The sequence below is a fragment of the Meleagris gallopavo genome, chromosome 10 (genome assembly GCF_000146605.3).
Source record: "Meleagris gallopavo isolate NT-WF06-2002-E0010 breed Aviagen turkey brand Nicholas breeding stock chromosome 10, Turkey_5.1, whole genome shotgun sequence".
NCBI classification, from domain to species: Eukaryota; Metazoa; Chordata; class Aves; order Galliformes; family Phasianidae; genus Meleagris; species Meleagris gallopavo.
The window spans coordinates 27,196,935-27,222,104 of NC_015020.2; the positions used below are offsets into that span (position 1 = coordinate 27,196,935).

The window sequence follows — 25,170 nt, forward strand, 5'->3', positions numbered from 1 at the left end:
AAAAATAAAAATAAAAAAAACCCAGCCAACAGGCTTTTAAAATGCCAAGTTTGATGTAACCAAAGCAGAGAATAAGTGGTGGTGGCTTTCAGCTGGGGAAATCAGCTTTGCAGTGAGTGTAGCTTTCCTCAGTCATGCACAGAGGGGTGCACACGTGTCTGCTCCTATGCACCCTACAGCCAAAGGGCCTTTTTCTCCCATTTCCTCAGCCATGCTGTGTACAGATAGCTCAGTCTCCTGCGTGAGCGCGGGCTGGCAGGGCAAACCACACTTCCTTATGCAGCTTATGCAGCTGCACCTGGGAGGCAGTATGGTCGAAGTCAGCTCCAGCTCAGGCACAGTCAGTTGCATCAGGACCCAGCTTGCCACCAGCCCTGGCAGGCACTGCAGCGTGCACACCTCGGCGGGAGGCTGCTTCGGGGGAGCTGTCATATCGGTGTGCGGGGAGCTGTCTGGATTTGGAGAGCATCTCCCTAAATCCATCAACATCTCTTGATTGCCTTTATTTAAAGCGTTTTACTTGAACGTACGTGTTGACTGGTTTGGCAAAAGCTTGGGTTTGTTGTTTTTTTTACTGCCGTGTTTCTACAGAGCTCACCTTTCCCAAAGGTCTGTGTGTGTGTGTGTGTGTGTGTGTGTGTTGTGATTTCCGTCTCTCACTTCTATTGACAAAGGAGAAAAGTCTTCTGGGTGCAGAAAGAGGGATGTGCTGGCGGTGCTCTCCCTGCTGCCTCCGCTGCAGGTGCATGGGGAGCAGGAGGTAAAGCTGGAGTATTGGTTCTGCCATACAGTCATTCAAAATTGTGAGCGCAATTCTATTAATCATGTATGAGCCAGGATAGGTGCCAGCTTCCTATCCTAAAGCTACGTTTATTTTGCCGAACAATAGGATAAGAACATGTTTAGCTTCATTTTTGTTAATTTAGCAAGCAGACATGACTGATTGCGTGCAGGGAACAGAACTGTTATGTTTAAAAAAAAAAATAAATGATGCAGTCATTTTTATGCCTGTAGCCACATTTCAAAAACAAAGGATTATTTGTAGATCGCTGGAAAGTGTTAAATGAGTTCATTGAATATTCTGTTAATACGCAGAGATGCAGACACAAGAGCTGCAAACATAAAAATTCCTTTCTATCTATGCTTTCTCAGCAGAGAATATCAAAGACAAATAACAAATTTTTAAGAGCTAGCTCTCTCTTACAGGGTTGAGTTTAGGATTGTTTCAGAGGGAGATGAAAACATGGCTAAAATGACGTTTTCTTCTTGCTGATGGGCATGAGCATTGGCTGCTCCTTGCAGGCAGTAAGCACCAAGGAGTGCAGCCCTGACATTGTGTCTTGGGGCAGTGCAGGGCCTCTGTCCATGTGCAGTGCAGGCACTTCTGCTGTGCCCCATGCATCATCTCTGCATCGTGCTGCTGGAGGTGGGAGGTATCCTTTGGTGCGCTGTCTAGCATAGGTGGATGGTGCCACGATCCTCACATGTATGTCCTGTATTTCTGCGTGTCTGGAAAAGCTGAACTGTGCCACTGGTTTTATGAAGAGATTTTGTAGCGATTAATATTTGAGCAGCTCTTAGGAGGTAATAGAGGCTTGTTGTAGGATCTTTCCTATTCAACTCCTGCCACACACATCTGAATTTATTTTCTTCCTGATCGGCTTTAAAGGTGTGTAATCATGCGAGACTTAGGCTGTTGACAGCACAATTTTAATTCTTACCAGCCACTCAACAGACAATTGATGCGGCAGGAACAGAGTGCAGGTTCCCAGTGTCCCCTTATTTTAATAGATGCACCACTATCTCAGTTTCATTAATTGTCTCACCTCTGAACGCGGTATTGAAACGTTATCAGCATCCCTCTCGGTCTTTCATATTCTTGCCATGCTCGTGTGCAATCAGGGGCAGGCAGGATGTATCCTTGGGGGGAGGTGAGGATGCACCTTGCCACAGCTCGGTGTAGAATGCTCAGAGTGGCTCTCTGAAAGGATCTTGTTTTGATAGCATGGAGATAAGCATGGGCTAATTTACCTTGCTTGTGAGCTAACTCCACTCTGCAGAGGTGCATCTGAGCTGCGTGCCATCTCTTGAGGCCAAGGGTTGGGCTGTGGCAGACTTAGGGTGCAAATAGGAGGTGGTGCAGGGTACAGATTTTGCATTGCTGTCATTTATATCTGTAGCAGGAACAGCTTCATGCATTCTCCTGACAGTAAATAGTCAGTGCTTCACTGCTTAGCAAAATAAAAGAAAGGACAGGAGTTCAGTGCTGAGGCTGCTGTTGTAACTGAGGACCACCTACTTGGTGCCCCGAAGCTTCGTTTTATTACTTGCATTAAGTACCATTTCTTGATTTTCTTCAATTATTTTTCCACTGCAAAATACCAACAATGTCATTTTTTTTTATTTTACTTCCTTTTATAGCACTTTAAGTGCCTCTAGCTCTTTGACTTTCGCCATATATATATCTATCATCAGGAAGGTTGTTTCAGATCTGCCTGCATTTAGCCTGATGCGTAAAGAGAAGTATTACTGCTGATCTCATTTTGAAATGTTACTAACACGGAAAATGCAATTACTGCAGGTCGTTTTGAAGCAGGAGCAAGGTTTGTAGTCAGAAGCAATGTTTCAACGATATTGGGAAAGAAAAAGTGGACCAGTGACGAAAGCAGTGGTGAGAAAAAGGGGAGCTCTGTGCTGCTTTGAACCTGAGTCACGTACCTGGAGCTCTCAGCCTCTCCAGTGATGGGTCACCACGTTCATAAGCCGTTCTGAGCAGGCTGAGCTTTATTTGAAATGATTGTCTTCTGAAATATGTTGATTATCAATATTTAAAAGGGCTCAATTAGAAGTTCAGGCATATTACGCAGCACTGCTAATAAGAGCCATGGTGTGAAATACAATAGCACTCTGGTGACACTGTTATGGCATCACAGTTAATGACCAAAATATTAAAGAACTTATTGAAGTTCAATCATCAATCAAGGTAAATTGATTCTTCTGGCAAAGAATGCAAATGTGTTTCTTTGATTCAGCATGAATACCAACTACCCAGGCTTGGCTCACGCTTGTTTCTATGGTTATCAATTTGTGAACAGCTGGGTGAGACATGGTGAAAGGAAGGGGGAAGTAGCAATAATTAACTTTCCGTTTACTAATTACTGGATGAAATTATCATGATAATCATGATTACTAGATTTCTGCTCAAAGTTTTCCTCCTTCCTCTTTGCGTGTTGTCTCCACCATCATCTGTTGATCCTGGGACTGCTTTGAACAGAAGGAGGTATAAGCAGTTAAGGTCTCTGCAATCAGAGTTTCCTTTAGACAGTAAATGTGTGTGAGAGTATCTCAGTGTGTCTTGGTCAAAGTTGCCATTATAATCAAGATATCACAGGAGAGGAGGCTCATTCCCCTGCTGTCAGGAGGCCATTGGTGCCTCTTCAGATCCCACTCTGGTTCTTTTTCACCTTTCTCATTCAATTTACTCTGTTGGCCCCAGCACTCAGAGGTCTTGAACAGCTTCTCCAGGAGTTTGTTCCTTTTACTTTCTTAGTTCTTTGGCCATGCCAGTACCATCAGCCTTTGCTTGTTCCCCAGTGTGTTCCTGCAGGCAACTGTGCTGCTCTGGATGCAGAGCTTGCCTGTCATCCTGAGCTTCTGCACACTTGGAGTGTTCTTTCCATCTCTCTGAAGCCCGTAGGCACACACGAAAGCCTGCTAGTTTAGCACTGTCCCCAAGCAGTAACAGTCATACTGGTAAGTTTTTATTCCACTAGATGCAAAGTATTAGGTCAAGATCCAAGGCTTTTTCAAAGGCTGCAGATGGTTCTAGTGATGTGGCACACACTGCAGGTAAAACAGGAGATTCAAACACACACTTCTCTTGGACATCCCTTCTCACCAGCACAGGTCGGTGCCACCCCACAGCTCCACTTGGCTCCCCATGGGGTTGCTTTCCCAGGCCCTGTCCCAACTTGCAGTGTGGGCAGCAGTCCTCTCACGTGAGTCGTGGCAGGAGTGGCAGAGGTCTAATGGACCCTAATGACAAGCTTTGATCTCCTCTCATGCTGCTTATACAGATGTCACATTATGCTCTTATAATGAAAAGTGAGAACAAACCGTTCCTTACCTCAAGGACAAGGAGCTGGCACCATAACCACAGCTAGCAACTCCTGAAATCTTGCCAGGACTGATAATATACAAACCAAAATTGCTGTAGTAAGAATTACATTTGTTATATTTCATAAAAATATCCTCATTAAACATTTTCTGTGAAAGACCATACTGTCAGAAATAGATCCAGGTTTATAATTGATTTTTCCTTCCTGCACTGCTCTCCATCCCAGCCTTCGAAGAAGCTTCATTTATATGTGAAGTGTGTCGAGTAAGCATAGAAGCTGTGGAAATAGAGGATAGAAGAGCTAAGTTGGTGTTGGGAAGGAAGGAAGTATGTATGTGAGGGACAGAGAGGAAGGAATCAACCATTCTTTCTAAGAATACTGATATTTTTGAGAGAGGATTCTTGTCTATTGTTGCTCTGCCCCAAGTTACCCTGAGGATGAGTGCAGTAACAAAGGTTTTATGTGCCCATATTTTTCCTGACTGTAAGGAATAAAGGCCATAATTGCAGTACGAGGTACATGAAAGGCCACAAGAAGTAATCTACAAATGGAAAAGCATTCCATGCAGCAGAAGACTTAAAACTCTGTGTGCTGTGCTCACCAGAAAGAAGAGCAAGAGGTGAAGTATTTGTGGCATGTGAGTATCTAACGTGAGAGAATACGCTAACTGCAAACCATGGCTGTTTAATCCCTCACATAGAGCCAGAGCAAGAATCAATAACTGAAAGCTGAAACCAGAGAAATTCAAGCAGAAATAAGGCTCAGATCTCCAGCGGTGGGGCTGATTTGCCACTGGAAGTGTTGGCTTCTCTATCTCTTGATTTTATTGAGCACTGGACACCTTTCTGCAAGACCTTTCAGCCCTGTGTAGGTGGAAATAGAGCACGAGGCGAGTGTGAAGGGCTGCTGTACAGAGTTCATCTCATGGTGGGTCGGGTGAGGTGACCAAATGCTCTTTCTGCTTGTAGGTTTTTTCACTGGAAATGTAACAAGTAATTTCTGTATTAACTCAGTTTTGTGATTCTGGTTAGATCTTTTCCTTGAGAACAGCAGAGAACTGATTTTCACTCAGGCTTTTGGGAGGTGTGAGCGAAATGAAGTTTGTGCTTATCAGCAAGTAGTGCCTGGTGAGGTGGCACAGAGGAAAACCCAGAAAGCAATCATACGAATTAGTGGCAAATCTTCCTCTCCATCTTTGCAGCCTCACTGCTTCCATCTCAAAGTTAAGTGGATCCCCCTGCCTTGCAATTTCATCTGTGCATCAGGAGGCAACTTGAATTTTGTGACAGGGAGATGCAGGTCTCTGCCGTGGGGTCTTGAAAGGTGCTGGCTCAGTGTGCCATGGATCGTACTGGGGCTTCCCACATGGTTGTCACATGAGAGCAGCACAGCTGTCTCAGCAGTGGCCCTGGTATTGCAAAAACAGACTCATCAGCAGAGGGTGACATTTTTTTTTGTGGTCCTCTTTGGGGATTTTCTATTAAATGTTTTCTTTTTTCAAAGTCGAAGGGAAGGGATGAGTTTTGAGACTGCGCTCTATGGTCGACTGTCCACTATCAACAAACCCCAGTTCTCAGCCCATTGATGCGGTGTGGAACTGAAAACAGCTCTTTCAGGAAACAAGAGCAAGGATGGAAGGGCTGCATGCAGGCGGGGCTCACGTGTCATCGCCTTCCCAGAAAATGAATCTTTCTTCAAGGTTGCTGGAGAGAAATTGGCAGCCCTAAGAGCGGGAGAGGATGTAGCTGCAACGCAGCAGCTGATAGAAAATGCTGTCAAGTTTCTTCTGCTGTCAGTTAGGAGGAAAAGAAAATGTAGCACAGAGCTGCCAGCACATCTGGCACAACCTAAAGCTTTAACTAAACTATAGCATCCGTCCTCCAGCTTGGCCAGTTACTCACTACCCGAGAACAAACTGTGGAAGAGCTGACAGGTAGCAGATGGTGCAAGCAACATAACTTTGTTCATGGGCTCCTGCTGCCAGTCGTATTCCATTAGCACAAGCACCTGGTTTTGTTGGGGTTATGTGGCCTTCAGGAGCTGAGCTGTGCCCTGCGCCAGCACAGTGCAGCTGGGTGCTGCCTCGGGGGGCATGCCAGGAACCACCACTGTCAGGTATAGACTTTGTTCTATCTCTTTTCCCTCTGGAAACCTCTCTCAACTAGTCACGTCACTTTTCTGTTTCCAGGAAGAAAAGTTCATCCTTTTCTCCTACAATCCTTGTTTATTAGCAAGCTGTTTTCATTAAATTATTGTACATCTCTTGGAAATTGTAACTAAAGCTAGAAATAGCAGAAGGGGTCATTTTCACACATGGTGGAACCAGGACCCAGACCTCGGTGATCTCAGAATCTAAAACTGACATAATATATAGGGTTGCCTGTGCTTGAGGAGGAGCATTATCAGCTGCAGTGGAACAGGAAACAGCTAGTTAAGAATAAATGGAGCACTCAGAGATGGGAAGCGCAAATATTCGTCCTCTTATCGTCTCCATCTGCTTTTCTCCCATCGAGGCATGTGGCATACTTTACTTCGGTCTAATGCCAGCTCTGCCCAGAGGGTTTTAGATGAAACAGCTCAAATTCTTTCTTCCTTATACCATCCTTACAGCGTTGCTGGACCAAAAGTCCTTGCCCCTTATTCCTAAGGTTGAAAGCAAAACCAGGAAACCTTAGTGGTGGAGACTCTGTCTACATTTCCTTAATGTCTTAATACTTTCTTGAATTCCTGTATGACATGCACTTAGTTGTGTGTAGGAGTTACCTTTGTATTGAGGCCTCTTTCCTCATTCCTAACATTGTTTTATCATCACCTGTGTGCAGCTGCTGTTCTGCTTCAACCTGGAGCTTGGTTAGCCACTTTCTCTCCAGAGAAATGTTTTAAGACTTGCCAAATTTTCTAGTCAATTCTGCTCTGCTCCAGTCCAGTCCCACTGTGAAGAGTTTGTGGAGCAAACTGGCAGCTATGGCTCTTTTCATCTTTGAGCTGAAGAGCATCTTCGAGACTCCCGTGGGCTTAAAGCCCACCTGGCCCATCCTTACAAGTTTTTCCTTCAGTTGCTGCCTTGCCTAGACCTTCTATGTCTTTATTTACTACTCCTCTCCCTCCTGTTCTTGTGCAGAATGATACAGCGCATTGGCATATTTCCTCATTAGCACAAATTTCTGTGGTCGCTGAATTGTTTGAAATGTTAAATCTGGACCATGGTTGTCAAAGCCAGCACGCTTTAGAAAGAATGGCTCTTTACAGAGCCATATGCAGCTCAGGGGAAATTTGAAAAGGAAAATCTGTCTGCAAAGGCAGCACAGCTGACTGATTTTATTTATTTATTTATTAACAGAACACTTGTGAGTGTCTACTGGAGCTGCAGTCGGAGCCCCACTGTGAACGCGCGTAGTAGGCAGTTGTTGTCCCTAGGCAGATGAAGATGTGTTGCTTGGTTGCAGCTGCCCAGCAGCGATGGGTGGAAGCAGCGATGGGCTGTAGCACTACTGAAACCCTGTTCCTACAGGATGGGGTATTAGTGGGGACTGGCAGTGCTGCCTGCTGTCTTTGGATCTGTGGGGTTTAATGAGCTGCTTGCATTAGCTCAGCAGAGCAGCTCCTGCGCTGTGCACTTTGCACGCTTTCTGTGTGTCCCTGCTGCAGTTTCTAAGCTCTGTCTGCCAGGGATCCTCTGGAGCTCCTCCAGCTATGAAAGAAGGATCATTGTGCGTATTTTTAAACATAGCCACGCAGTCTCTAAGAAGTACTCTAGTGCAAATGAATAAATGGAGGATACAGCTAGAATGCTTTGAGATACAGTTTTCTAGGAAAGCTTTGGGAGTTTACAACCTTCACTCTGCTATCTCTAAAACCCATATTTATTTAACTTCAGCTTCCCTTCAGAATTTCCCCTGAGTCAGTACTTTGTACAGGGTGGTTCTTCCACTTGCAGACAGGACAGTTAATTTCAGTAATAAATATGCAGTCCATGGCCCATCTTCCTCAGTGGCTGCATACCACTGAAATGCAGTCTGTGGAATCACAGAATCACAGAATGGCCAGGGTTGGAAGGGACCTCAAGGATCATGAATCTCCAACCCCCTTGCCACAGACAGGGCCACCTACCTCCCCATTTCATACCTGACCAGGCTGCTCAGGGCCCCATCCAACATGGCCTTGAACACCTGTAGGGATGGGGCATCCACAGCCTCTCTGGGCAGCCTCTTCCAGCACCTCACTGCTCTCATAGTAAAGAACTTTTCCCTGGCATCCAACCTAAATCTTCCCTCCCTCAACTGAAAACCATTTCCCCTTGTCCCGCTGTTATCTACCCTTTCAAAGAGTTGATTCCCCTCCTGTTTGTAAGCTCCCTTTAGGTACTGAAAGGATGTCAGAACGGATATTCCCAAATGGGTGTCCCACGGGTGATGGTGATGCTGGTGTCCTGCTGGTGTATGAAGACAAACCTGGAAAGATGTAATGGGATTGGCAGACGTAATAAGGAGTGTAAGAATTCATTTAATTATCCAGGAAAAGTTAAGCATGAATTAGCAAGAATTGGTTGCTCTGGGAGGGAAGTAAATTCTGCTCTTCAGTACACAGCTCTGCAGGAAGAATTACCATGATGCAGTACAACAGAAACGCTGGAAAATCTCACGCAACTGTTAAAAACTCCTATTTGAAATGATATTTTTTGTGATTGTGAAATGAATTGCATAACCTTTGTGCGAGTGTGAGAAGTGCCTCTGTAGTGCAATGAGTGGAACTGTGTGAACTGTGATGCCTTAGCATTATAGTTTCATATAAAGAGGTGCATAGCGTGCCTTCTCCTACATTATGTATTCCCCCCTGGAGTACTTCCTTCTTGCAGATTTTCAGCTATAAGAAAGGATGAGCTGTTCCATTAGCAAAAATCATTGCCAGCAATCAGGTATCATTCCAGAGAGCTAAGTCTTTGTAATTAGCAAAGGGAGCAAAGCTCTTGCTGTGTTGCTGTAGTGCAAAACTGGTATTAGGCAAATTGAAGCAGAGCGCTGTGATTTTTGGATGTGTGTATAAGGGACAGCTGCAAGTAGTGTCTTAATTAAATGTGTCTGGTATCGCAAGGTATCTCTCCCTCCCATTTAAAGTGTTCTGTGCTAGATTTTCAGGGGTGTTGCTGCCACTGGCTCAATACGTGCTAGTGTTTCTCATAGCTGCAGCTGGCAGTCCTGCACAAATGCAAATCCTAATGTTCTTTCTTTGGTTTTAGCACCAGCACACATCTCCAGTGCAGCTGAGCTGGGGCTCCTGCAGCTCCAGTGCTCTGCCTTTGGTGCCTAGCAGGCAGCTGGCTTCAGCACCCAGAGATGTGCTGCTGGCTTGGGTTTTGGGGACACAATCACTTGCTCTACAGGCCTCCGCAAGCTTCTGTGCAGAAGAGGCTGTTTAGGTGACCTGCCTATCAAAGAGTTATTCAGTGGGGACAGCTCTCTTCCTCCCTTCAGGCTGGCTTCATTCACAGGCTACCTCCTCCAGAGAAGGTATCATTCGGAGTGAAATTACAGACAACTGACAAGATCCCTGTCCTCTTAAATCCCCAATAATTGTGACAAACATTTGGAGCGCTGCAGGCGTGCTGTGCTCTGCCAGCTGCCCTGCCCGGCCCAACAGTGGTCAGGCTGCATCCCACCAGGTTGCAGCAGCGCGGGGATTCACAGCATTCCTGCGCCGGGGCTTTGGGCTGCTTTATGGCAGGGACGTGGGATCAGACTGGGGTAGAGCAGCTGAAATGGCAGCAGTTGTTTGCTGCCACCTGATGTGTTGTATTGATTATTGGCCGTGGCGGAGACATGTAGCTGAAAGAGCAGAGTTTGCTGTGAGCTTTGCGCTGTCAGCAGAACCCTGAGCCTGAGATCAGAAGGGAGGTGAGGTTATCTGTCCAGACCTCCTTGCAGGGTAGGCAGTCATTAGGTGGTACTGAAATACAGCTGGGCGTCTCACTGAACAAGGAGCCCATCCTGGGGTGGAGCAGGAGCTGCTGACGCCCCACAAAGCACAGGGCTGGTGCAGGGTCTTGTCCCATCCCTCCAGGTGGCACTGGGCTGTGTGTGGTGGGGACAAGGTCCTTCTTCCCTCTGCCAGGGTCCTTGGCCACTCAATCTGCCTACAGGTCCATGAGTATTTCCAATTCCTCAGTTCAGTGCAGATTTTCCAAGATTGTTCCTGGTGCTACTCCCAGCCCATGTTCTTCCCATAATTTCTCTCTGCTGCTTTAGGGAAAGCTGGGAAGGAAACAAAACAGCAGAAACACTGCAAATTCCTCCTTGACCAAATCAGGCAGTTGTCTGGGCTATGGGAATTGATTGGAAGTTGTCTTGTTGCAGCTGTTAGCTGTGTGCCAGGGGTGACACAAAGCTCTCAGTGAGGTGGGTGCTGGGGCTCAGCTGTTTGGCTTCCCCAACCAGGCAGCACTGTGACACCCATCAGCCAAAGCCTCCTTTTCTGCACACATGCACCAACGGTGCAGCATCTCCCGCACACTTGAATTAATTTTTTTGATCTCTGCTAAAATATCCCAAGCAGCAGCAAATCCATCATGCTTGCTGCAGCATCCTTGCTGGTGATGAGCCCCAGTTTTACATCAGCTTCATAGTGAAGAGATGATGCCTGTCCCCTTGCATGGCATGCAGCTCTGGAGAGGGAGGGCAGAGCAGAGGGAGCCGTCAGGTGGGCAACAGGGCAGCTGTGTCATGCAGGAATACGCAGCCTCTGCGCTAAGGCCTTTCTTCAGGCATCATACTTGACTCTGAGTTTAGCAGCTGGTTAATTAAATGCTAAAAGAACCTGTTTGTTTCTTTTCTCCTGGTGTGTTGTACAGCTGCTCCTCCCCTCTTTATGTTGCATTGAACTTGCTTACTCAGCACACTCTGATTTGTTTTTATTTCTGAATTAAGGATGTGAAATGTCTTTCATTTTAAGATCTTCATATATATACGTATATATTGCTGTAGAGTTGCTGCATAGAGATTGATTCTTCTGGAAACTGTGATATTTAAAGCTAATCTTGCCTGCATTCATAAACTGCATATTATCTGTGGTGCTTGGGACTTGAATGGCTTTCCTTAGCCAGGGTACTCCATGCTCCAGGGGAAGAAGAGGAGTGTGAAAGGTGCAGCTGCATTTAAAACTGAAGTGTTCCTTGTGAATTATCTCCCTGTTGCAATGGGAATTTTCTCCCTGAAACAACTGTTTGGTTTCAGGCTGGTTAGAGACATATCCTTGAGGAAAGAAAAGGAAAAGAAAAAAAAAAGGATTGTCTGCAAATTCATTTTTCCATTACTTGGAAGTCATCTTGTATGTAATTTAGATGGGTCTTAACGAGGCATAAAGTCACTTTCAGGAAATTGATGACTCTCGTTTGCTGCTGTGTGAAATGAGGGCCTGAAGCCACCCTTTGTTCATCGGTGGTATCATCAGATCTGGTTGCAAAAATCCGATGAAGCTCTTAATCTGAGTTCCTGACTAACCGCAGCCCTGGCCTTCCCCTCTCCATTGATCGCTCTGCTGGACCACGTTTCTCTTTCCCCCTAATATACTCCATGTTTGCTTATCTCTAGCAAAATTCATCCCGGACCCTTCTGGGTTGATTAACTGATGGTTTTTTCCCCTGCTGGACCTCTGGAGGCACTGGTAGGTGGGCAACTCCAGAGGCATCCAGGGCCCGCAAGGGCCATTGTGTGCGATTTTCAGTACACAAATGCAAGCTCTCTGGAAGATCCAGTGAGTGCGAACTTCCCACTGCTCCTTTCCTTGCTTGCACAGAAGGTCAGGAGCCTCTGAAATGGCATGGCTGCCAGGACTTCCTGGCAATAAAGTGCTAATGAGTGTTCTGTCTTAGTCCCATGCAGACTGCAGGAAGCCTTTGCCTCCATGCTTGCCAGTTCCCAAGGCTACCCGAAAGGTCTTTCCCCAGGAGTAGGCACAGCCCAGCTCCATGAGTATGGCATGGCATCGCCTTCCTCCCACCGTCTCAGGCCTTGAAGCTCTCCTCACTCCCACCCTGTGCTGCCCAAGGTGTAATTGGTCTCCTTTTAATATTTTTTTTTTAGAAAGGATCATATTAATTTTGTTTTGCTTGCATAACCTGGACTGTTATCATCTGACTAATTACCCGCACATTTTCCTTCAGACAGCAAATGGGAGAGATAAAACTGCAGCAGGTTTATGTGATTTCTGCTTATCAAATTACTGTAATTATTTGAAGAATGGCTTAAAATTGTATGGAGTAATGAATTTAATTATGAGTTTGCAGCAATGCCTTGCTCTGCATGCAGCTTGCAAATGGGCAAGTTTGTGAGCGGCGTTTGGCAGAGCGCACGCCTTCAAGGGCAGGCTCTGCACCGCCGCGGGCGGGCTGTGCTCATCCATGGGCCCACACAGTCCAGTTCTGCCAAGGCCTCAGGCAGGATGGCTGACCCCACCTCAGCCCTGGGGCACGTGGAGCCCAGCTGGCCTCCATCCTCCTCCTGTTCCTCCTCCTGCTGAGGCAATCCGCCTGCGGGTGGCTGTCAGGTGGGGCTGGCAAACCTGTCCCACTGGAGCCACAGCCTGTTGCAACCTGCTCAAAACGTTCAGAGGAGCATTTACGGTCTCTCTGCTCTGCCTGAGAATTAGCACGTTTCTTCATGTTGACTGAGAGGTGCATGACCCATGTGAGGAGTTGGGAGAGCATTCTCTGCTTCACAGATGGCCCCAAGCCCTCAAATACAATGAATTTCTCGCTGGTACACAAGGAGACCCCACGTCCCCAGGGGCTGCTCCCTGCCTCTTGTGCACAGATGTTTTCTGCTGGTTCAGTCAGTGATTATATGTGAGATTTCAGTGCTGTTTTGTTGACTAACATATAGATAGATGGTAATGAGACAGCTAATTGTAGGAACGCTGACTCTTGGGGTCAGACGATTGGCACTGGGAAATGGTTTTTGTTTTTTACCTTACATGCTTCTGATGGTATTTGTGTAGGTAGTGTTGCATCAGCAGACAAATTTGCAAGAAAGACCAGTCAGGGAGGCGGCAAAGCCTGATGAAATGCTGTCCTTCCGAGCAGGAGGGTTTCAGAAAGCTGGAGCCTGCTCCTGAGGACAGGCTGGCAAGCACACCAGACCACTGCTCCCAGCAAAACAGGGTTGTGGAACGTGGCACAGGACCAGTGGAGCAAAGAGGTTTGGGCTTGGATGCGTTTAGGCAGCAGATAAAAGTGCAGCCAAGAGAGAATTGAGATGGGTTGTATGAGAAATGGAAAAACTGCTGGAACTTCTGATCTTCTGTGCTGTGATCTTCTGAGCTGTATCAAGGACTGCTGGATCATTTGGTACAACCACCTGCCACCTTGCTCCCTGTAGTGTCCCTTGTGACGTGGTGTGGCTCAATCTCAACTACATAAAATATCAGATACAAAAGGCAAAAGTAGCCAAGGGCCTTCCAGCGTCAGAAGCCTTTGCACTGATGAAATAACTTCGAGATGATACTGACAGATGGTCTGTGGTCTACGGTTCAATGATTACAGTGTGTCACTGTTTAAAAAAAGATTGGCTACCATAAGAGGTTATCAAATTTTGAAAGTGCAGTTCTGCCCCGATTTGGGTTTTAGGCAAATCTGACCTGGCAAGCCAAGAGAAAGCATTGGCAGTCAAATCCCTTGCCTTGACGCGTGAATAAGGGAACTGGTGTGCAGGATGGAGTCATGCATGGTATTCTGTCCAAATGCAAGGTCAAAGTGTGTTCTAGAAGTATTAACTTTTAAAAGAGCTTGTCACAATGCGGATGTGAATTCTGCATAATCTTTGCAGTTTTATGTAAATGAGAAAGCAGCAAGGTATGATGAGAGCGTCGACAGAAAATGTGATTGTTGAAAACTGTAAATAGGTATCAGTTTTGGCAATCTTTCCATAACCCTTAAACCAGGAGGAAAGAAAAGCCCACTTCGATTTGAAAAACTCATACAGATGTGTGCAACAAATGCTGTAATTGTTAGCATGTTAGCAGCAGTCATAAATACAGTTAAGTGATGTGCTGTCAGCCCAGTGGCAGCGCCTCTGACCTCCAGCAGCAGTTGGTGGCCCTGTAGGTGTCTGAACAGAGCCGTGCTCCCTCCTTCCCACCCTGACGTGAACTGTTGTCACAGTTCAGTATGTGGGACAAGAAAAAGAGAATACCTTAAGCACCAGAGCATAAGATTTCATTACTCTTACTGGTTTTAGCTTTTATAGCTACAAACATTATTAAGCGTCATAAAATTGTCCACTTCTTGTAAGTCCAGCTGCAGTACTTTCCCAGTTTGTGCCTGTATGAAGAAACAAGATAGCAAAGCCTATCTGTGAAAAAATAAGAAAATAAGAATCATCTTAAATTCTTAAAAGCAGCTTGAACGTGTGAAATAAAATTAGCAATAATATTTTGCAGACAAAACTGCCTTCAGGAAGGGCCTGTATCAGAGGAAATAACAGTGGCTAATGTTGTTTTCTCTCAGTCATTTTTAAAGGTCACTTCATGATCAAAATCTACTTGCTAATTTAATTTCTGTTATGCAGTGTAAACGCAGGGTGATGCTGTTTATTTTGTTTGCCACTTGTTTTCTGCAAAGAATCAACCTTTTGCCTTTGTTCACATTGTGTCAAGGTTTGCGCACATGGCAGCCCAGCCTGATGTGCTGCTGAGGCCCTACTCTGGGTTCTCTGAAGAAATATGTAGGCTATCCAGTGTAATATTGTCTCAAGGTATTCACAACCAAGTCGGTATTGTGGATTTGCTTGCTGCATTTACTTAGCTGAATTAATTGCTGCTTGCATGTATGGAAAGGTGAATCCATGTTGATTTGTTGTTCTGGAGCAGATCAGGGATGTTTGTGGGCCACAAGTTGAGGGGATGCTTTCTTGCTCTCCCTGCCTCCTGTGGCTGCATCTCCCAAAACACCTTCCCCTATTTCCATTTGGTTAGGATGCTGCTTTCCATCTCTTGTAGGTGCAAACCAAGCGTGTCAGGGGGGTCAGCAGACAGAAAAGAAGAAACCTGGAGAGTAAACTGCTTTGGAGAGCCATAATAGCCTTAGCTCGAGGACTCAACAAACAGTACAAAATGTGGATTTTCAGCTGTTACATGGCAGTGTTCAGTGGCTTCCCCTTGCCGGGCTCTACTGAGATCTGTCTGAGGTTTGCTGGGAGGGAGATGTGATAGTGAAAATCACAGCAGATCACGCTCTGCTTTAGAGTTCCATTCATGCTGAAACCCCCAAGATTCCCTCCCATCCACTGGGATATATGTCCAGTCACGAGGAGACTGAGCGCGGTCTGGAGCAGAATGGGGCCACGTTGGTTTTCAGATAGGATCGGGAACTGCTTTCTCTTCCCTCGGGCAGATCATGAGTCTAAAAACCCCTCTCTAAGAGGAAAGACAATGTTTTCTCGCAGAGTCGGAGATTGTTGTGATCATCTCCGGTATGAGGGGCTCACTGTGCAGTGTCTCCTCCTGGCACGTCGGGTTAGCAGACAGCTCAGCACAATGAGCAGCTGAGCTTCAGCTAGCCACCTTCCATCCTTTTCTAGTGTGTCCTCTTGTGTCCCAGGTGAGCTTGTGGCCCAAGCCCCCGTTAACTGTGAAGATCACAGCCACATCTTCAGGTAGAAAAAGTCCTGCTGCAGGTTTTGCTGGTAACTCTCCAGAAAGGGAAGTGGGGTCTTGTTTTACTTCATGCATGAGGGATGCTTAGGACAGGAGGACTAGCAGTTATTTTACCTGAAACACCCACTTGCTCTTAATATCTCCTCTACTGATCATCCTGACTTCAGAGGCCTGTGTGAGCTGAGCAGGGGAAATACTGATTCACAGTGCTCCTGTCTGCAAGGAGATAGCTGCGTCTTGCATCCTCTAGGAAAGACATGCAGCAGCCTCTGCTTGGCGGGAAGTTTTCTCTCTGTTCGTGGCTGCAGCTGGAGGAGCCGTGCCTCATCTCTTGCTTGTAATTACATCAGTGGAGTATCTTGGGAGAAGGTTAAACAGTCTTTTGTATATCAAATAAAGCCAGTGAACTTCACTGAAATCATTTAATGAAAACCTGATTATCAGTATATACCACCATGTGATATTTTAAAAGCACGTCTTAAAGGGAAATGTAGAATTGTTTAAGGCCTCTAAAGACTAGAGTGCAGAGGCTATGCGGCAAATGCCTTTATAATCTGGGATCTGAAGCAGGCTTTGAATCCATTTGTTTGGTGTGTTTTTTTTTGCTGTTGTAAAACATGAGAGATTTTGATACGGTAACTCGGATTTGATTCAGAACTTTCTTATTAACTGTTCTTCATGCACAGCAAATTTTAGCGACTGAGCTGAAGGGCTCTGCGCATGAAGGATGGAACTGACTCAAGGACAGAGCTATTAAGGTGTGTAATAATCAAGAGAGGAAAATTAATTGTCTCTAATTTGGCATAAATCCCAGGGACGATAACTTCAGTTATTAGGAATTCAGGGCCTATTTCCAATTAGTTATACCCAAGCATGCTCTCATTTCCAGCAGCGTAATCTGGGAGTGCATTAGTGCTTGTAAAGGACAGCGCTGCCTGATCACTCCCTGTGTGGTCGCCGGCAGCCGCTGCTTGCTGGGCAGTAAATCAAACCCTGGCATTGCCATGTTGTTCCTGACACCTTGCAGCGAGACCTCTGTGTGTGTCACAGCAGCAAAACCACCTGGGCTGTGGTGGAGTGGGTCAGAGAGGCTGCTGTGGCTTCAGCATGCTTTTTGGCCTCTGAACTTCCTTCTAAGATATCCGCTTTAGCAAAGCCAGGCTTTCTTCCCTGTAGGTGTATGAAATGTAAATAGAGTGGTTGTTATCTGTACTGGAAAATCTGGTTGAACCTGGGCTTGGCAGAAGGAGGCACCAGCTGGCAGCGACAGTGCACTGTGCCTGCATGGCTGTGTGTGTGCAGCACCTCCGTGCTGGCAAACTGGGAAGGCCTGCAGGGCTGCAGCAACATCAGCCCTGTGAAGCCATTAGCATGGCCTTGGAAGTGGGAGCAACCTCCTTTGGCAAGCTGGGCTATGTGTATCTTGCATAGAAACACCAAAGCATGGCAGTCTGGAGCGCTTGCGGCCATGTGTGTACGTGAGGGGCAGCGGGAGAAATGGTTCAGAGCAAGGAAGACAAACCCATTTGTGCACTCTATTTCCACGTAATTGTTTTCTGAGACCTGCAGCCTCGCAGTGCTTCAGCCCTCGTCTGCTGAATGCTGTCTGCTGTTCAGTCAGCAATGAAGCAAAACTCACACAGCCTGAGAGCGTGACATCCCCTAGTAGCTGTTCTCAGTCCTGCTTATCCTACACCTTGGTTTTATTGCATGGGAAGGTCACAATGGCCACCTTTTTCCCCTTTTCCGTGATTTCTCATTAAAAAAATTATAATTTTTTAAAAAGGGAAGCCTCAGGATTTGCTGTGGGACTGCTCTTCCCAACCACTAGTGTGATGGTGATGCAAGGATCTTCCTAAATAACAGTGGGATCACATCGCAGTGAAAAAAGAGCAACTCATCTTTTGGTCTTCAAGGTTAGCTATTCTTAAGGCACTTGTGAAGCTGAAGCTTGCCAAATCGGGGCGTCTGCTTAGCTTTCTTGATCTGTATTTGGGAATGTTCTGGGGAAAAAGGCAAGGGCCACGTTTGAGGATAGCACATCCATCCCATCTGAGAAGTAGAAATCCCATTCCAGCTAGAAGGTGGGGAAACCCGGGTTTCTATACTACTCATTGGCAAAACTGAGCCTTTGACTAACAGCAAATACATTTAATGTTAGGAAATATGTCTTTCTTGAATGTCAAAGGAATTCTAGCTGATCTCCTGCATTTGGTTTATGTTGTGTCCCACGGCAGCCAAGATATGCCATTTTTATCCACTTAGCCCTGCTGTGGTTTTGCTGCCAGCTTTCCACTTGTCCGCTGCACGCTCTTCAGTTCACGAGGGCCTGCACTGGGGATTTGTTTAAAGCTTATGTTGAAATTATCAGCCCCTCCTTTTATGGTACATCTTTCTGAAAATATAGATGCTGTGGCGAAGCAGTAAATAGGACACTGAGCCTCCGTAATGCTCACTGCCTGTGTGAAAAATGTGTGCCCTGGTAAACTCTGATCAATTACATCATCCCGACGTTAAAAACTGTAACTTGTCTGGAAATACGTCTTATTTATGTTGGCATGTAGTCACTGGCTTGCTGCTGATCTTTTGCTGAGGACCTTTCTACTTCACGTGGTCTCTGAAAGACTATTAAGGTAGCTGGAGTCTCCATTTAAAGTGCTGCTGGAGCCAGTGCAATTAATGGATCTTTTAGAAAGTGATGTCTTGTAAGAGGATATAGAACTCATAGTAAGAAAATATTTCTGTCCCTGACTCTGGGTAAGTGTTCTTTCACTTTATAGAAAGTCACTTCCCCACCAAGTAAATAAAGTTAGTTATCCAGTACGTCCAGTTGCATTATGTGATAGAGTATTTTAAAGCTTCTGAATAGGAAGCAGTAATTTGCCATATCACTGATCTGTCTGGTGTACAGATTAGCTGAACACCTTTCTTACATTTTACTAATGAGTTCTATGCCTGCATTGGCTGCAGCAGAATAAATGCACTGAAACTTCTCAGTTATTGTTTTATTTGGGGATAGAATTTCTCTGACAAAAGATACATGAGAAATTTTCAGTCATGGAAGTACCTGACCCAATATCTGAATATTTTCTTGAAGGTTATTTTTGTTTTGAATGTTGTTAAAAAATAATACCTTGGAGTAGAAATTTCATTTGACTTTTAATGTATTGGCCTTTATTGGGACTGGTTCTGTATTCTGCTTTTGCTAACTTATCAAAATATGTGTATTAATAACATGTTTCCTAAGCACTTGCTCAGAGCACAGATCACAACCACTGAGGAAATGGCAGGCACGGCTACGTGCACGAGAATTCACAGAGAGTGGTAGGAAGGGGGATGGCACTGGAGAAAAGGCAGAGGGTCAGGGAAGAGGCAATACAGGGAGGTGGAGAGCAGCAGGGTTGGTGTTTTTCAGCCTGTTTGCTGCAAAGGAGCCTGTTTTTGTAGAAGTCTCTCTGTCCTTCTTTCCCACGCCCACACACCTTGCTTGCTAGCTTTGGGATCCGAACTCTCACGGTATTACAGAGCTGCTCCATCCCATTGTTTGGCGACTTTGGAGGTTGCCTCCAAGTTTCAATGTAGTCCTCAGATCAGAGAGCAAAGAGGTATTTCAGGAGGGCATTCTTCTTGGGGGGGAATTTGTTTTCCTTTTGAAGCCCTGGCAGTTTGTGAACCCAGAACTGGAGCATGCTTGTGCTTTCCCTAATGACTCTCTGGCTTCTCCCCAGTACAATCTTAAATTTTAATTTCCAAGCTGAGGTTTCCAGAACATTTACAACATTCTCCAGAGTTTTTGATTGGGGATTTTGGAGATGGCAAAAGACAAAAGGGACTTGTTCTTCTCTCTCAAGTAATATCAGAGCAATTATTCTTAAAAAGTTGACAATTGCTGCTCTGCCATGTTGTATGCGTGCCTTCCTTTCCAGTAGTACAAATGCAAGGAAAGGCATTGTTTTCTCTTGTAGGAACTGTTGGAACAACATGGGAATTAGAGTTTTTCAGCAGGATATCTCGTCAATGCACACAACTTTTTCCTGTCCCAAGTCTTAAAAGTTTTTGCTGGCCACTGCTGCTGTGTTAGGCTGGGATGTTCCCCCAGAAAAGAAGCCACAGGATTGGTGGTGATGCAGGCAGCTGCAGGAGCTAAATAGAAATCAGATTTTAGCACGATCCAGCCCTTTTGGCAGGAGTTAAGTGACCGAAGATCTTGCGTTCTGGCCTGTGAAGTGGAAATGAACAGATTTAGCATTCCAACTGAGCGGCAGCAGGAATGCTTCACATTAATCTGAAACTCTATGTCAGAAAGCGTGGGAGAGCTTTGCTGTCAGATTAACTCTGTTCTCATGCATCTTTTCCTGCACTGAACTGCAACCAAACGTAAATGGATCAAAAGTCAAATGCTCCATTAATTTAACCACACGTTGTATTTAATGACATACGGAAATGCTTTATTGATTGCACATCTTAAAAATGAAAATCTCTATGCTAATGGCATATCACATCAGTGCAGGTGAAGTGGTATAGAAAATGCAAAGGATTCATAAATGACTTCAAATACAAGTAAGCCATTTACGTGCTTTTCTCTGAAAAGGCTGAAGTTTGGGTATGTTTTAGTGGGAGTATGTTTATATATCCTGTCACAAGGAAATGTGCAGCGACAGCCGTTGCGTTCTATTCCTCAGTATAAAATATTAAAAAGAAGCAGTGGTTTGAAAATAGGTCTACGGGCAGTTATTTTCATCAGTTGGTACCTACAAATGGCACAGTCCTGCCTGAAAGCACAGCTTGGTCGTCTTTTACTGTTCCTTTTCTGTGGAGTCATAATAGCTGGCTGCAAAACCTTTCTGAATTGATTGTGTTTAAAGAAGTTATGAGAGTTTTTTAAAGGCGTACTTCCAGCTGCGGGGTTTTGTTTTGATTTTTTGCTGTTTTGTTGTTGTTTTGTTTTTGTAAGTATTAGGTATTGAAAGAATCTAATCTTATTTCACAAAACTCTATTTTTACCTATTTGAAATTGTGCTGTAGTTTTTTTGGTGGTTTTTTTTTCAGTGGAGAGGGAATAAACCAAAATTTCTGCCTACACAAGGGTTAAGGAGGGGACTCTTGCAGGTAGGATCAGCTCTACATGTGTGTAAGCTCTTCCTCACCCACATTCTTGACATTTCTTGCTGTAGTTTCTGCTGTGCTATACCTTGAACCCTTAAATGACTTTCAGCACCTTACAGCTAAGCCCTTTCTAGTACTTCATTAACATGAGTGACTGGTTTCTCCAGTCTGTAGGGGAAAAATGCTTGTTTAGGTGTTTCTGTGCATTTAAATGGCTGGAGATGTGTTGTCTGTGGACATGGCTCTATGTTTGACGCAGAGTATTGGACTTGGAGCAGGTTTAGAGTGGTTTTCCCCTCTGAAGGGACTTTGCACTTCACATTCTACCAGTCAGTGGGTAGGCTGACCTGTGGTACAGAGCTTGTTCATTCTAAGCAGATGAGCTCCTTCAATAATATTCCTTTATCTTTACTTTTTTAGACATGCCAGAAACCTTGAGTCTAGGACCAAGATTGCAAATGACAGTCATAGAGAGGAAGCCAGGATGGGCAGCAAGAAGAGGTGGCTGGGATGGTTGAGGGATGACGTGGTAGTAGGGATTTCATAGATGCTGTCACAGGCTAATCTGACAAAAGTGTAAATAATTGTTTTTCTTCCAGCATGGATTGAGGTCTCCTAGCTGATAGCAAATTCCACAGCTGAGACATCCTGAGCAGAAGTTGTTATTTGTTAGGAAGATCCCTAGACTACAGACTGAAACAGTGGGTTGTAGGTGCAAGCCTTTAATTTGCCCAAGGATGTGACTGAGTGCTTGCTTCTGGTCTGCTCTGAGTCAGCTTCAGCAGCTGTTAATCAGCTGTGTGTGCCCTCTGCCAAGCACAGGTCACAAGTTGTTATCTGTGAAGAAGAGAGGAACTGCCTCTTTGCAATGGAAGCTGCGGCTGTACCCGGCCGTCTCAGTGCTGGTGCAGACCCTGCAGCAGACAGTGTGAGAGGTACGCTGTGCTGCCCTCACAGGCTCTCAGGAGGAGCATCTTGCCCTGCCTTCTTGCCACAAAGGGATAGCACGAGCAGTGCCCTTCTGGCAGCAAAGACCACTGCTGTCCCCGATGGGTGTTTTATGGGCTCGTAACCTCCAGGCTGAGCAGGTCCTGCAGCTCCCACGCTGTGAGCCCCCCGGGCAGCAGTCAGCCTGAGAGTTTATCCCCTCTTGCCATGTCTAGTCTTGTATTTTCTTGAATTTTCCTTACAGTACTTTCTTTGTTTTGGACTGACTCAGATTCTTTCCTTTGAGAACTGTTTGGTGCTGCTGCTGTGATCTTTCTGAGAGATAGCGAATACTTTGTTTACTGTAAGCTCTTGTGCAGTAATTCATGTGGTTACACCGTGACACAGAAAAGTCCTTCTGGAGCTAATTTCCACACCCACCCATTCATCTGGGCCCTTCTCCCGTTTTCAGCAGGCAGCTTCAGCACGTCACGTTGGCATGATGTCATACAAACATAGCAGATTTGTCATTAAGAGCCTTGTCATCGATAGATGACTGTTTGTGTTTTCTGCCTGCCTGAAACTGTTTTATACTTGCTAACCCAGCAATTAACTTTGCTGCCTTTGAAACAGGTTGGTTTCACTGCCCCACCTTTTCCTTGGGCAATTACAAGGCGGTGCCAATGTCAACAGGGCATTAATTAGCCTGCGTGAGACTTGGCTGCTGCAGCAGCACACACTCCTTCTCTCTCCCTGTCGGGCCATAGCCCGGCACCAGGCAGCCTTTGGAGGCCACAAATTTGGATAATGCTGTTGGTGAGCTTCTTCAGGGGTTTCTATAAGAATGGGGATGCAGGAAGAGTGTCACCTCAAAATGGCTGATAAATTGCTCTTTGTGCAGCATCAGTTGAAGCTGAGCAGCGCCGTGTCAGGGTTTTCTTATCATGTAAAATGATGCCATTCTTCTGGGCTGCTGGATTGCTCCAGTGCTTTTGATTGTCTTGTGGTAATTGAATAGCTGTACTGTGTAACCTGTGCTGAAGGAATTAGGGCTGTTTATTCAGCAAACAGATGTCCTGGATTGTGGTGTGCTTACGATCTTACTAGCTTGCATCTTTCATTAGATAATATTGCCGTCTACCCAGGCTATCTTTCTTGCACTGATAATTTTCCATTTGCTGATGTTTTAGTGAATCAGGGGAAGCTTTGGAAGCTTGTGAAATGTGTAAAGTAATTTCACTGATCCATCAATTGTAAGTCCATCAGTAGGCAAAGGTTTCCTCTGCAAACCCCTCCAGCATCCCACGTTCCATTGCTTCAGACCCATGCAGCTGCTTCAGACTGCTTCAGCACTGATGACTGTAAGTGGTCGAGTTCCCAGCCTGGCCCACCAAACGGGCAGGGAAGAAAGGAAATAACCTTTGGTGCATGCATCCTGCTGCTGTGCAGTGCTGACTGCAGTCAAATGCATTTATCAGAGATCTCTCTCTGCCCTCAATCCGTTTCCTGTCTTGTCCCGAGTTCCTGCCTGGCTTCAGGGAGCTGGCAGAATAGAAAACAGAGCAGTGTTACATTTTAATTATTCCTACCCTAAAAGCGATGTTTGGCTGGAAGTTCCTCAGCTGACACTAACTCGCAGAAGCCAGTGGGCTAGAAAAGCAATTTCCAGCCCTGTGAGCGGGTAAGGTCCAATATCTCACCAGAAATGAGTTGAGAACACCCCTTCCAATGGGGCAATGGCTTTTGATAGATTGTAAGAGAATTCACCTTACAGCTGTGGCTGTAACGTATAGAAAAGTTGCTTTTTGCTTTTTGCTATTTCCAAATTATATTGGGTATCATTTTTTTCCTCTCCCTCGGCAGTCTGAACAATTGGACTTATGATACTAAGCAGGCCAGGCTTTTGTGCAAAGAGGAATATGACAAATAACACCCATAAATGTGTTTACAGTTTTCACTGTCTTTTCTAAAATACCGTTTCTGTGAATTATGTTGGCACAAAGGAAATTCATGGTGGTACGGGGGGGGAAGATTTTGCAGGTGCTAAGTCACAGTATGACCTGCAAAACACAGCTGCATGGATGCAAGACCAACAAGTGCCATACAGGGTTTGCACTAGTAGGAACCTCATACCCAGTTTTCCTCTTCTCTAAAAGATAACAAGTTTTGAGCGAGATCCTGGGAGTAATCCTGCAGGATTCAGCTCTCAACAGCTGTGCTCACCATGGGCTCTCCTACAGGCCCCTCTTGTAAGCAGCTGCTGCACCATTACATGCTGTGGCTGACCCGTGCTTCTAAAAAGACATACATTTCAGTTGCTTCAGTGTCCTTATCCTCAGCTGATGGTTGGAATGATACAGGAAATAAGGAGGCCCTGTGGTTGTGTCTCCCAGCAGCAGCCTTGAGAAAGGTGTTTATCTGGCGAGCCCATAAATGTGCTGCGTAATTGCAGCGTCTGTAATGGAGATTTCAGCTGCAGTCTGAGGCTGTGGGAAAGATTTCTTACCTTCTCTTCCCCCTTAAAGATGGGAAATCTGTGGCACAAAAGAGCTGTGAGAGCAGGGGGGTTAGATTTCTGTCACCTCGGCAAGGAGATTAGCAAGGCGAGCTGTCGAGTGAGCATGAGATATCCTCTGCACATGCTGTCACGCTAGATGCCAGAGGGACATTCCTGGCTCCTTGGTGACTGCTGCTAGCAAGACCTCAGCCTGGCTGTGCCTTTTCCAAGTTTCACTTTGCAATTGCAAAATCCACTCGTTTCTTTCTTGTTGTCTCCCTCTCTTCTCTTCTTGTTTTCCTCTCTGTCATTCCTGCTTCTGCTGCTGTGCTCTTAAGAAGGGAATTAGAGCTTGCAGTGCCTGAAAAACTCCTGCTTGTGCCTGGATTTTGCTTGCTCTAACCTAATGCCTACCTGAGATACATCCCTTCTGACAGTATCCGAATCCCAGAAAGAAGAACTGCTGTCTAGATTATCTGCATTTGAAAGTTAGTTTGTAGCCTGTTTTAATGTGTATTCAAAGCATACTAGCTGTCCTTGAATAAAACCAAGTGCTGGTAAATGCGTTTCCTAGAGTAAGAGTGCCCACATACTGATGTGAACAGGAGGATAGATAGCTATTACCGGCGGGCTTCGTGTGCAGACAAGTCAGCACAGCTAGCAAGGGCTGAGAGGAGACGAGGCATGACTGAGCCTCATAATTAGCCTTGCATTAGACTTTTCCTGGAGGGGAAGGCATGGCAGGAGCAGTTCTGAGCTCCTATCATCACCTGTAGTGCTGGGACAAGGGGACATCCCTCATGCATTGCTGTTGGTCTGTGGCTCATTCTTAGTGAAGCTGCAGTGCTGCTGGCAGGCCACGTCCCATGGATCAGATGC

The 25,170-nt window shown here is 45.6% G+C and overlaps 1 protein-coding gene across 1 annotated transcript in view; it reads left to right on the forward strand.

Moving 5' to 3' along the window:
• Positions 1-22,592: 22,592 nt before the first annotated feature.
• Positions 22,593-25,170, forward strand: part of LOC100542855 (receptor-type tyrosine-protein phosphatase F) — a 98,172-nt gene continuing 95,594 nt past the window's right edge. Inside the window, exon 1 of the mRNA XM_031554934.1 lies at positions 22,593-22,610. The gene's annotated coding sequence lies outside the window, so the exon portion shown is untranslated. The remainder of the gene's footprint in view (positions 22,611-25,170) is intronic.